The sequence below is a fragment of the Solanum dulcamara genome, chromosome 4, assembly GCF_947179165.1.
Source record: "Solanum dulcamara chromosome 4, daSolDulc1.2, whole genome shotgun sequence".
NCBI lineage: Eukaryota > Viridiplantae > Streptophyta > Magnoliopsida > Solanales > Solanaceae > Solanum > Solanum dulcamara.
The window spans coordinates 55,005,496-55,018,640 of NC_077240.1; the positions used below are offsets into that span (position 1 = coordinate 55,005,496).

The window sequence follows — 13,145 nt, forward strand, 5'->3', positions numbered from 1 at the left end:
GCACCTTTATTTAGTCGAAGAATACATTAGATAAGTAATTGACAGAGTGAAATTGAATGCCTCACCTTGCTGACATGGCCGTTTCTCTCTTGTTCTTGTTCTCTTCAAGTTGCTCTCAATAGTTCTTAGTAACAAACTGAAAATATGTCTAAGTACAAAGCTAAAAATAAGAAACCTTAGTCATGAATTAGGGTTTTATACACTTCCTTTAAGAGTGACATATGGCAGCCCCTAGGGGGGACATGTGTCCAACCCCTAGGGTACCACCTCATGCCATACACCCAATCTTTGACTGCCATGTGGAAGCATAGGGCCCACCCCAAGTAGGTGGGTCACCTACATACCCCAAGTAGGTGCATCACCTACTTGTCACCTACTTGCTTCTTTTTCGTAAGTTCGAACCTAGTTTTTGCTCCTTTTCATAGGTTTGTAGTCTCGTATCACTTTACGAATCTATATAACCTTTGCTACCTAAGCTCGACGTATAATCAAGTAGCTTAATTTTGTAAAACGTCCAAGTTGGTAGCTTACGCGAGTAAGTCGGGTTCCATGACTTTTTACTTAGCCTCCAACTCCTTCCACATCCTTCCAAATCTATTTCCAATCATCTGGGACGGCCTCATCCTCCCTTCCTTAGGATTGTTTAGTCATATTGTAGCCAGTAGGGGTCACATGACAATTTTCAAGAAGCTTAAGAACACGTCTCAAGGTACAAAAGTACGGGGTATAACATAAATGCCAAGCGTAATTCACGGTCCTTGTTTACTTCTTGATGAAAGCACTCTCACAGTAATTGAACTAGGGCTTCTCAAGCCTTCCATACGTTAGGAAGTGATGAGCATGTGAAGCTATCCTTCTTTTCTCTTGACATGTCTTAGCCATAAGTTGTTTGTATATGAAATATGGGGATAATTCCATTCATAAAAGTCCAGGCATGACTCATAATTCTTACCCATTTCTTGGTATTAGAACTCCTATAATAGTTGAGTTATTGCCTTTTAAGGCTTCTATATGATGAAGGGTAGTATACGTAAAGCCTATCTCTCCTTTCCTTTGGAATGTCTTAAATGTAAGTGAATTGATATATGATATGAGTTTGGAGGGAGTTCCATTCATAAGTTTCGGACATAACCCATGACTCGTGTTCACTCCTGAATACTAGAAGTCCTAAAGTAGTTGAACTACTACCCTCGAGCCTTCTATATGTTGAGTAATGACTGAGTATGTATGTCACGACCCAACTCCATAGGTCGTGACTGGTGCCTGATTTGGGCACCCATATATAACCTTAGCCCCATTGAGTATGTTAGAAGAATAAACAAATAAGGAAATCAAAATAGATTGCTAGAGAGCACACGAAAATAGATGTGGCACACGAAGGCGTTAAGGCCGTCACTGAACACAAGCCCAAAACACCTATACATAACCCACAAAACAAGTCTACAGACCTCTATAAAATGATAGCATAATCATATGACGGGATAAGGCCCCATCTTACCCTTAACCATTATGTATAAATATACAACAGAAAAGTTAGTGCCAAAATAGGGCTCCGAACAAAGGAACACGGCCAACCAACGGGGTGGATGTCCTAAGTGAACGGATCAGAAAACCGAGCGTCTGTACCTACGGGCATATAACATAGCTCCCCAAAGAAAGGGGGTCAGTACAGACAATGTACCGAGTATGTAAAGCATGAACTATAATAAGTAAAGCCATTACCAAAACAAAAGGTGCAAAAATGAGCAAAATATCCAGAATACTAAAATGCTTTTCATAACCACAGATAATGTATGCAGAAAACATATGCCATATCCGGCCCCATTATGGGACTCGGTGAACAAATCATGGTCACCGCCCTATCACTGGCACCACAGCACATCATAACTCCAGAGTAGAGAATATCTTCGTAACAGATTATATCATATCAGATGGTTATATCAGATCATATCATATCATATGTGTACATGGCACATCATAACTCCATAAATCCCATGTACAGGTCGTACCTTCCCCCTCACGTTGGGGTACGACAAATAATGCAAAGAAGTACGCATGATAACAAATCCTGGCTCAGGCTTAGTGAAAGAAGCATTGAGGCATCCATGAGTGGAGTAGTGAGAAACTAAATGTAATATAAAATACAAAACATTTCTAGAGACTCCATAGCGTAACTCCGATGCCAAGTCATATAGGAGAAATTGAGTAATAATCATAGTACATATCTTTCAGATGTCACCATGGTCTATGTCAAAATAGTCTTTCTAAAATCATTTCCATATTTCAAAATATATTATGGGGCTCAATGGAATAATTAAAATAACAGTCGTTTAATATTTGGAAGCATAGAAAAATGTTTCCTTTGAATTCTACTCAACATAAGTCAAATGGAATAATTAAAATGAGCTATCATTCAAAATCAAGACAAGAGTCCATATCAAGTACCTTTTGAAAGTCACTATGGATTACATCAAAATAAAACTTCTGAAATTTTATACTAGTATCAAAATATAATAAAATGTCTTTTGGGAAATCAAGAAATTGGCCATCCTAGTGGCTCTAGGAATAGGAACTTCCTTGGAACCATATAAAATTCATATATTTGTTTCATAAAGACCATGCCAAAATAAAGATTAGTTTTTCATACTTATGTCAAAAGATGCCAAGAGAAAGAATAAGCTTTACATACTTATGCCAAAAAGATGTCAAAAGAAGGAAATGTTAGCTTTACATACCTCTTACGGATTACTCTTAACACGTTCGCCTTGTCATCTCTTGAACCTATTTAACATGAAAGTAATTGTAAGGTTAGTGAACTTCGACTTTCCATCTTGTAATTCTACCACTACTTACCTATAGGAACCAATCCCTTATCCATTTCCTTAGACTAGTTCATTACTAGTTCCTTAGTTAGTTAAGGAGTTAACGGAAATCTGGGCAGCACCTCCCCTATAACATGCCCTATCTAAACTTTCAATTACATCCATAATTACCACAGCCAACCAACAACAACAACCTGTAGCACATATACAAGTAATTCACTTCAACATTACACGATACAAACTCCTAACAACTCGTTCAAAACTATGATACCAAAATAGGGTGTTTAGTCTATATTTCATAAAACCTTTAATCCTATGAAATAGAGGGTCATGTAGATGAAACCAGCAGAATATAAACCCCTTTAGAACATTTTCTAGCCCTGCAACACACAATCAAACCACCTGCAAGCACAGCACAACAACCACAACACACTACTCGACTTCGGTTTAACTATAACGACCTTAGTTTAGTTTGTTTCTAACATCAAGCATCCTTTGTAATTTTTATACTTAAATCCACATATAAGATGTGTAATACACTCCATGACCACACCATAAACTCCAAATTGAAATAAAAACTCTTACCTTACCCAAAATTGGCCAAAGCTTACCAAAACTCCCCTCGAAAGTTTCTTAATTGCGGCTGAAACGTTGGGGTTGTTTGCTATCCCTTTTGTAATGCTACAAACCATAAATTTACATTATTATATCATTTCCAAACCCTTACCAAAATGTGGGAGAAGATAACCAATACATACCTTGCTAAAACTTATCTCGGAAGTTCTCTTAACATGCTGAAAATTAACGGACTATTTGTATCTCTTCCTTGCTGCCCCAAAATGAGATTTTACGTTATTAAACACCATTATATAACCGTAGTATATCTTAAATAATTAATTCACGGAGAGAAATCCAAAACCTTACCTTTAATTGAGCAAATGTTAGGGCTCTCTTTCTCTTGTTCTTCACGTTTTTCTCTCCCTCTCTCTCACGTTTTTTGGTTGTAAAATAAAGTCCAAAGTAAATATTAGTCATCTTTACACATATATATAACCTTTTTGGAGAGTGACACATGTTAGCCTCTAAGGGTGACATATGTCAAGCTCTTAGGCAGCTACGTCATCTCATGCAACTAATCATATGCTGCCACATGGCGGGTGGGGTCCACCCCAAGCTACTGCATCACCTACTTGACCCTAAGTAGGTGCATCACCTGCTTTTACAAGTAGGTGCATCACCTACTTGCTTTGTGTAGGCGCATCATTTCCTTATTTCTCTTTCGTGAGTTCATAATCTCGTCTCACTTTAAGATCCTATGTATCCCTTGCTACTTAAGCTCGACGTGCACTCAAGTAGCTTAGTTATGTAAGACATCTAAGTCAGTGGCGTACGTGAGTAAGTCGAGTCCTACGACCCATTACTTGGCCTCCAACTCCTTTCGGTTTCTTATAACCCTATTTCCAATCTTCCCTATTATTGGGGTATCTCATTCTCCCCTCCTTAGAGTTATTTGATAGCATTATAGATTATCCGACTCACATGACAACTTCTAAGAAACTTAAGAGCCTTTCCAGAAACTTAAGAAGCTTAAAAGGCATTCCAAGGTACCCAAGTGCGGGGTGTAACAACGTAAGCTCCTATTTCTAAAGACTCTGTAATGATAAATGTCTCTAATTGCATAAGATGTGTAGCATCATCTTGATGTATGTCTATATTGCCTAAGGCTCCATTTAATATGATCCCTAATGACCTTTAGAGGGTACTTAAGACAAGTACTACCCTGATCTTCAAGTGACGATTCATTTGACTATTTCCTTGAATCTTAGACGGTGATTTTACTTGCATATGGTTACTCGCTACTCTTCTTGTGAATGCTATTAAATGATTATTCATCGCATCTCATAAAGGGTCGGGTATGATAAATGATAAAATGATTATTCACTGCGTCCTATGAAGGGTCGGGCATGATAAATGACGAAATAATTATTCACTGCATCCCATGAAGGGCCGGCATGATAAATAATGAAATGATTATTCACCACATCCCATAAAAGGCTGAGCATGATAAATGATTAAATAATTATTCACCGCATCCTATGAAGGGCTGGGCATGATAAATGATGAAATGATTATTCACCGCATCTCATGAAGGATAGGGCATGATAAATGATGAAATAATTATTCACCGCGTCCCATGAAGTGTCGGGTCTGATAAATGATGAGATGATTACTCACCGAGTCCCTAATAAAAGGGGAAAATATAGTATATAGACATGCATATGAAATATAGTGATACACTTTGTTACACCCCACACTCTTAAGCTACTTGAGGATATACCAAGTTTGTGAAGCACGGATTACATAGGCTCTTGAAATGAGGCGAGATGACGATCCTACGAAAGGGAGCAAAACTAGTTTCTGAACTTACAAAAGCAAAGAAAGCAGGTGAAAAGAAGGCAGGTGACAAGTAAGCAGGTGACAAGCAAGCAGGTGACTCACCTACCTGCTTGAGGGGGGTGGACCCCGCTTCCACATGGTGGCATGTGATAGGCCGCATAAGCCTAGGTGGCGTCCTAGGGACTACCACGTGTCACCCCTAAGGGGCTGCCATGTGGCACCTTCTAAAAAGGTGGATATATATATGTTGATGACTAAGAACAACATTTCTTAGCCAAAAATCAGCCAAGAATATAGAGAGAAAAACGTGAAAAAGGAAGAAGAGAAAGACAGCCACATTTTGAAGGATTCAAGGTAAGCTCTCCAATTTTCCTCCGTGAATTAATTATCTACGGTATTCCTATACTACGTGGATATGTATATATATATCTTACGATGTCTATGGAATTAATTCTTCAGCTTGGAACTTGAGAGGAAGTTGAAAGAACAAAGAGAGAAAATATTAAGAACTAGTTAACAAACCCGTTTTTTGAAGGGACTATTGTTAGTAATATTGGTATAACTTCTTGTGTAAAGCTTCGTTTCGAGTGTTTAAATATGTTTTAGAAAGGTATTTAATAGGTATATAACTTTCATTTATCCTTTAAAATCCAGTTTTGCATTTATCTTCTCGAAAAAGGGTGATGAATAGAGGAGGTACTGCCCAGATTTTGGTTTTGGAAATCTTACACGGACTGCTTTTGGCATTTTGGGCATATCCTTTTGTACAGAATTGATGTAGGGGTGATTATAAATTTTTTACTACCCTAAGACACATGTCTATAACTTTCATGGAGGACATAAATCCTTTTTCCCTTAATTACCCCTTCAAAATGAAGTGACAATGCAAGACAGTAAGTTGTCCAGAATTCACGTTTTGATAGTTTTGAGTGAGTTGTTTGGGGTTTGTATTGTATAATGTTGGTGTGAATTGCTTGTATACATGTTGTAGGTTGTTGTTTTTGGTTGTCTGTAGTTATTAGGGGTGTGATTGGAAATTTGGATAGGGCACGTTATAGGGGAGGTGTTGCCCAATTTTCGTTAATACCTTAACTAACTAAAGGACTAGTCGAGGAAACGAATAAGGAAATAGATTCCATGAATACTAAGGTGCAACTGAAGGTGCTGGAAAGTCCAGAGTGGTTGATATTTGTATTACTTCCATGTTGAATAGGTTCAAAGGATGACGAGGAGAACATGACAAAGAGTAACTCGTACGAGGTATGTAAAGCTTTCTCTTGGCATGATTTGGTATAAGTACGTACATCTATCTTTCTTTCCTTTTGGAAAGTTTTAGCCTTAAGTGAATTGTGTGTGGAATGTGGGGATAATTCCATTCCCAGAATTCCAGGTACGCCTCATAATCCCTAACTATAGTTAGGTGTTGACACCCCTACAAGAATTGAGCATTGCATGTTAAGGCTTCTCCGTGCTAAAGAGTAGTGTATGGGAAACTATCTTTCCTTTCTCTTGATATGTACTTGGTATGAAAATGAGATTATGATGCCATAGTTGTTCACCGAGCCCCAGGATGGGCTGGGTACGAGATATGTATATAATGACCACCTGAAGGAAAGTACAGATTATATAGAGTTTACTCTCTTTCTTTTCTGGCATGTCTTAGTTGTAAGTTAAATATGATGTGAGCTCGGGAGTAACTCCATTCTTAACATCTCCTATTTACTTTTGAATATCGAACTCTGATAGTAGTTGAACTATTTCCCTGAAAACTTCTATATGTTAAAGAGGTACCAAATGTACAGGCTCCAAGTCTTAAAGACTGTACGAGACTAAGTGTTTTTGATTCCATAAATGATTTGGCCCTAGGGTCCCCGAGATTACTTTTGAGATAGCCCATAATGGCATTTAGAGGATACTCGAGATGACTACACCGTTACTCGGCTCCTTAAACAAAAGCTTAACTTTCTTATTCTGTCGAGTCTCTGATAATGATTTAAATTACATATAGTTACTCACTACTCCACTCGTGTATAATGTAACCCTTCTTTCACCGAGTCCCAGGCCGGGTACGTTATCGTGCACAATTCACTGCATTGTCCTCTGAGCCCCTCACTAGAGGGCCGGGTACATATGTATATATATGATGATGTATTACAATAAGGAGGTGATGGCACTAGGGCCATGATGGTTTTACAGATATGATTCATCGGACCCCTAAAAGGGCCGGCTATATGGTATGATATGAGCATGCATGCTTTTGTAATTCACAAAGTACAGGTACAAGCTTCTAATTTGATAAGTTGTTCCCTGCTTATTTATTTTGGATATACCTCCAGTTGTATTATAATACGTTTTACATACTCAGTACATATGTCGTACTAACCCCCATTCTTCGGGGGGCTGCATTTCATGCCCACAGGTATAAATATAGGTTTTGGAGTCCGTCAGCTTAGGATTTCGCTCAGCTCAGCTAGCATATGTTCCATTGTATCGGAGCCTAGTTGTTGGCACTGGCCGTTGATGTGTAGTATTTTTTAGTTATTCAGGGGTACGGCGGGGGCCCTGTTACACCCCGCACTCTTGAGCTCGGAATGTCTTCTTAAGTTCCTTAGACATTATCATATGAGTCGCATAAGCTACGACACTATCAAACAACTGTAAGGAAAGAAGATTGTGATACCTCATGAGAAGGAAGGTTGGAAATGGAGTCATAAGAATCCGAAAGGAATTGGAGGCCAAGTAATGAGTTGTAGGACTTGATTTACCTACGTAAGCTACTAACTTGGAAGTCTTACATACCTAAGCTATTGGAGTACGTACCAAGCTTGCGAAGCATGGATTACATAGGCTCTTAAAGTAAGACGAGATTACGAATCAACGAGGGAGGAAAATAAATGATGATGTGGCAGCCTAGGAGGGTGACACGTGGCAGCACCTGAGGTAGGCAGGTGAACCACCTGCTTGGGGTCAAGTAGGTGACCCACCTGCTTGGGGAGGAGGACCCCATTGCCACGTGGCAGCACCCTATTGGCCACATGGTTGAGGTGGCCCAATAAGGGCTTGACACGTGTCACCCTTAGGAGCTGATATGTGTCACTTCCTAAGGAACCATATATATATGTGTTAATGACTCTTAAGTCATTTGGAGTCCAAAAAAATCAGCCAAACATAGAGAGAAAACGCGAGTGGAAGAGAGTACTACGGCAGCCATGGTTCAAGAAGAATTAAGGTAAGTTCTTCACTTTTCTTCTGTGAATTAATTATCTACGATGTTCCCCAAGTACGTTGATATGTATATATGTGTTTTATGATGGTTATGGAACCAAAACTTCAGCTTTACAATTGGAAATTTGGAAGAAAAAGAAGAGAAAAAATTTAAAGGGGCAAGGAAGGAGGGCCATGGGTTTGGCCCTTTTGGGGTAAGCTTCCGGGTTTCGTTCCGTGAATTAATTATTTGAAGTGTCCCTAAGTTGTATAATGTTGTTTAATAACATAAATGTTCAATTTGGGGCAGCGAATAAGTAACACAAATAGCCGCTAAATTTCAGAACGTTTGGAGAAGTTCCGACTTGCGCTTTGACTATTTTGGCTAAATTCGGGTAAGGTAAGGTTTATCCTTTCAATTTGGACTTTATGATGTTGTTATGGAGTGTATTATACACCTTTTGTGTGGCTGGAAACGTGAAAACAGTATAGAAATGCTTGGCGTTGAAGACAATCCAAATTGTAGTCGTTATAGTCGAATTGTCGTCAAAATAAGGCGTTGTTCTTGTGAGTTGCTGCTGCAGGGGTGTGATGTGTTATTGCAGGGGCCTAAATATGTTCTAATGTGGGTTAGGGTGCTTTTTTTTGAAGCCACATGACCACTAGTTGCGTATTATTGAAGGCGTTACAAAATAAGGGCTAGAAGCCCTATTGTGCTATTGTATTTTTGAATAAGTCGTTTGGAGTTTATGTTGTATATTGTTGGTGTGAATTGCTTAAACATATGCTGCAGGTTGTTGTTGTTGGTTGGATATAGGTCTTAGGGACCTAATCGAAAATTCGTATAGGGCACATTATAGGGGAGGTGCTGCCCAATTTTCGTTAACGCCTTAGCAAACTAAAGAACTAGTCGAGGAAACGACTAAGGAAATAGATTCCATTAATACTAAGGTGTAACCTAGGGTGCTGGAAAGTTAAAAGGGGTTGATATTCATATTACTTTCATGTTGAATAGGTTCAAAGGACGGCAAGGCAAACAGGATAAGGAATAATTCAGACAAGGTATGTGAAGCTTTCTTTTGGCATGTTTTTGGCATAAGTATGTAAAGCCTATCTTGTTTCTTCTTTTGGCATGTCTTCAAGTTAAGTAATGAATGATATGAGATTGAGGGTAAATCTACTTATAAACGCCAAGCATAATTCACGGTCCTCATTTACTTCTTGATGAAAGCACTCGTACGGTATATGATGATATGATTATAACACTGAGTCCCCTAATGGGACGGGTACGGTATGTGATGATATGATTATAACACCGAGTCCCCTAACGGGCCGGGTACGGTATATGATGATATGATGATAACACCGAGTCCCCTAATTGGACGGGTACGGTATGTGATGATATGATTATAACACCGAGACCCATACTGGGCCGGGTATGGTATGATATGTAATGATAGATAGGCATGCATGTGAAACATAATAATGTAATCGTAACATATGACACGACGTCGTATGCGATGACATGGTAACACCGAGTCCCTCAGCGGGCCGTATACGGTATGTGAAGATGGTGTACATGCCCTTATGTTATAAGATATAGGTATAGTGCCTTATTAACTGTTATACTTATTTCCTGCAGCCCCATTTCAGTTGTTCTCTCAGTTGTGATGCGTTATGCTTTATATACTTAGTACATATATTGTACTGACCCCCTTTTTCTCGGGGGACTACATTTCATGCCCACAGGTACAGATGTTCATTCTGGAGATCTGTCAGCTTAGGAGTTCCTCTCAGCTATGTCGGAAGGGCTACACTGTTCTGGAGCCTAATTTTTTATACTGGTCACTTAATGTATATGTTTGTACATTCAGCGGTACGGTGGGGGCCCTGTCTCGCCATATATTGCTGTTACTATTCCTAGAGGTCTGTAGACATATGGATGTAGGATGTTTGTGAGTTTGTTTCGATTGTGCCTATACGGTATTTTGTGAATATAGTTATGTTACAGCAGCCTTGTCAGCTTGCATGCCCTTATGTGCTATGAAACGAGTGAAAGAGGCCACATGTGCACGAAAAAGTTTTAACTCATTGGAGTTTTTGCGAGGAGTATCCCCTTGTTCATAGTTCAGTATGACTACAACTGATAGTTAGGTATACGGGGGTCCAGGTCAGACCCCAGTCGCGACCTACGGGGTTGGGTCGTGACAGAAGTGGTATCAGAGCAGTTCGTCCTTGGAATATCTATAGACCGTGTCTAGTAGAGTCTTGTTTATCGATGTGTTGTGCACCACATCTATAGATAGGAGGCTACCGGACATTTAGGATGTTACTTTCTTTTATATCTAAGATCGTGCGATAGAGCCGAGCTATTGGAAATGAAATTCCTCATACTAACCTACGAGTTTAGCAGGAGGACAACGCCGATAGAAGAAAGTAATTGACAATATTGGATGTTACGAAGCACACAGGTAAGCAGAGGCATGAAGGACCAATGTCAGGTAAGGTGTTGCAATACAATTGATATAGAGAGTTGGAAAATGAAAGGAAAATTATATAGGAAAGTGCAACAGGTGCAGTTCCAAGGGACATATGAGGTAAGTCCATGTTTATACTGCTAATGTGGGCGCCCTGTATGGCTGCGATATGAGATGATATGAATATATATGTGTGCCTTGGGTAGCTGCGATATAATACGATACGAATATATATTTGTGTGCCCTATGAGGTATTGTTGGTATTTTCTGTGTGCAGCTGTTGAGATAGTAAGAAATACAGAGGAAACTCTGTCCAAATTTTCCTAGAAATAAGAGGCGAATGAGATACAGGGTTATAGTATGTCTTGAAAGGTTGTTCTCGCAACAATGATGAGATTTGACTAAACGAGTATGGTTGACCTCGAGAAATAAGTTAATTGCTGAGTTAATGGCAATAGAAACTAGGAGGTCGATACTGGAATAGTAAAATGAAGTTAGAAAGGACCTATAAGCCAAAGAAGATGACTCAGAGAGGACTGATAGATCGGGATAAAATGATATAGTAAGGCATCGCCTGAATTGATACATAGGGATAGACTATGACAAGTTATAGTTGAAGGAAGTAACAGTATGATTAAGACAAGAGTACGTAGGATAAAAAATTGTGACGGATATGAAGTGTTAATAAGACAGCTTGTGAAATATTAAGGATAATACTAACTAAGAAAGGTAGGTAGCCCATAGTAAGAATCGTGAAGAAAGTCAAGCGGTGTTATACTTATACTATGGGAATGAATGTGAACAGCGTACCAGGTGAATATAACAAAAATCGTTGTGAGAATAAGTAAAGCTTAGTAAGGAAAGTTTCGAATAAAGGTTGTGTGATGACAAAAAGGGTAGCTAGTACAAGGAAATAAAGAGTAATATGGAATTCCTTGCGCCCAACCAAAAATGGAAATGACCTGGAGGAATAATAGAGAAGTTATAATATAGGCGTTCAAGATAGATGTGATTAATTAAGTATGAGTATCGAACAAAAAAGGAGATAGACAGTTACGAATTGAAAGTATAGTATGATGAAAGAGTAATAAGATAAGGCCTCTACTACAACGAAGTTAATTGGTTTTAAGCAGGATTAGAAGGGAGCCTGAAGCACATGACAAAGATGAAAGTTCATAAGGCATAACGAGGTTAATATACATGACTCCACCTTGATGATTAGTGAGATCCTGCAAGGAGAGGGTATATCGATTTGCAGAACAACTGCTGCATTGCGAGGTTATTAGAAGAATAAGTTGTATCCACGAGAATAAAGTTAGTATAATGACGAAGCTTGGAACATGAGTCATTAAAGTATAAGTACACTCGAATGGGGAATTTGAACCAATTATGAGCCCCCGCTAATTACTTATTGGGATGAATACAATGTGGCTTTGAATGCAATGCTACATTACGGATATTACTCGAGTATCAATCGTTAGATGAAATTTTATATGATATATTCCAAATACTAAATCACCCTACGGCTGTGTTAGGGTTTCCTATAAAGGCAACCTAACATATGAAAGATTGAACAGAATATGTAGATATGGTGCAGCACGTTAAATATGTTGGAGTGGAATCGTTCGCGTATGAATAGCTGAAAATAAACGGAGGATGACATGGGTACACCCTAAAAAGGGGGAAGTAAACAAGAGAAGTACAAGCGTAAGAGAAAATCGACTGACGCTATCGTATGTAAATGGGAATGCTTGAGCTTCAAACGAGACCCCATAAGGGATGGACACGATCATACCCGCACTAATGCACCGGATTCCGTCAAAACTCCGAAGTTAAGCGTGTTTGGGTAAGAGTAGCACTGGGATGGGTGACCTCTTGGGAAGCAAAAAAAGGGAACGAAAAAAGTATGACAAAAGGAGATTATAAAGGCGTGTTAGTACAATGACACATATAGAACAGAGTAAGCCAAGAGCAGAAAAGATTATGACTGAAATACAATGCACCTCGTGAAAATGGCACAAGAATAGTTGTGCAGCTTACGAACATTGGCATACTAAGAGCGAGGTCAAATGATTACTCAATAAAAGGAAGTCAGTAATAGCAATGTGATTTCCATATTTAGAATCTATTAAAGAAAAGTGTAAGATGGTTTTAGGCAGAATTATTAAGATATAATCGGTATTGAGAACAAAAGCCATAGCGGGGACGAATGTTCTAAAGGGGGGAAGGATGTTACACCCCTCAC

The 13,145-nt window shown here is 39.0% G+C and overlaps 1 pseudogene; it reads left to right on the forward strand.

Moving 5' to 3' along the window:
- Positions 1-12,681: 12,681 nt before the first annotated feature.
- On the forward strand, positions 12,682-12,798 carry LOC129888050 (5S ribosomal RNA; annotated as a pseudogene).
- The last annotated feature ends 347 nt before the right edge of the window (positions 12,799-13,145 follow it).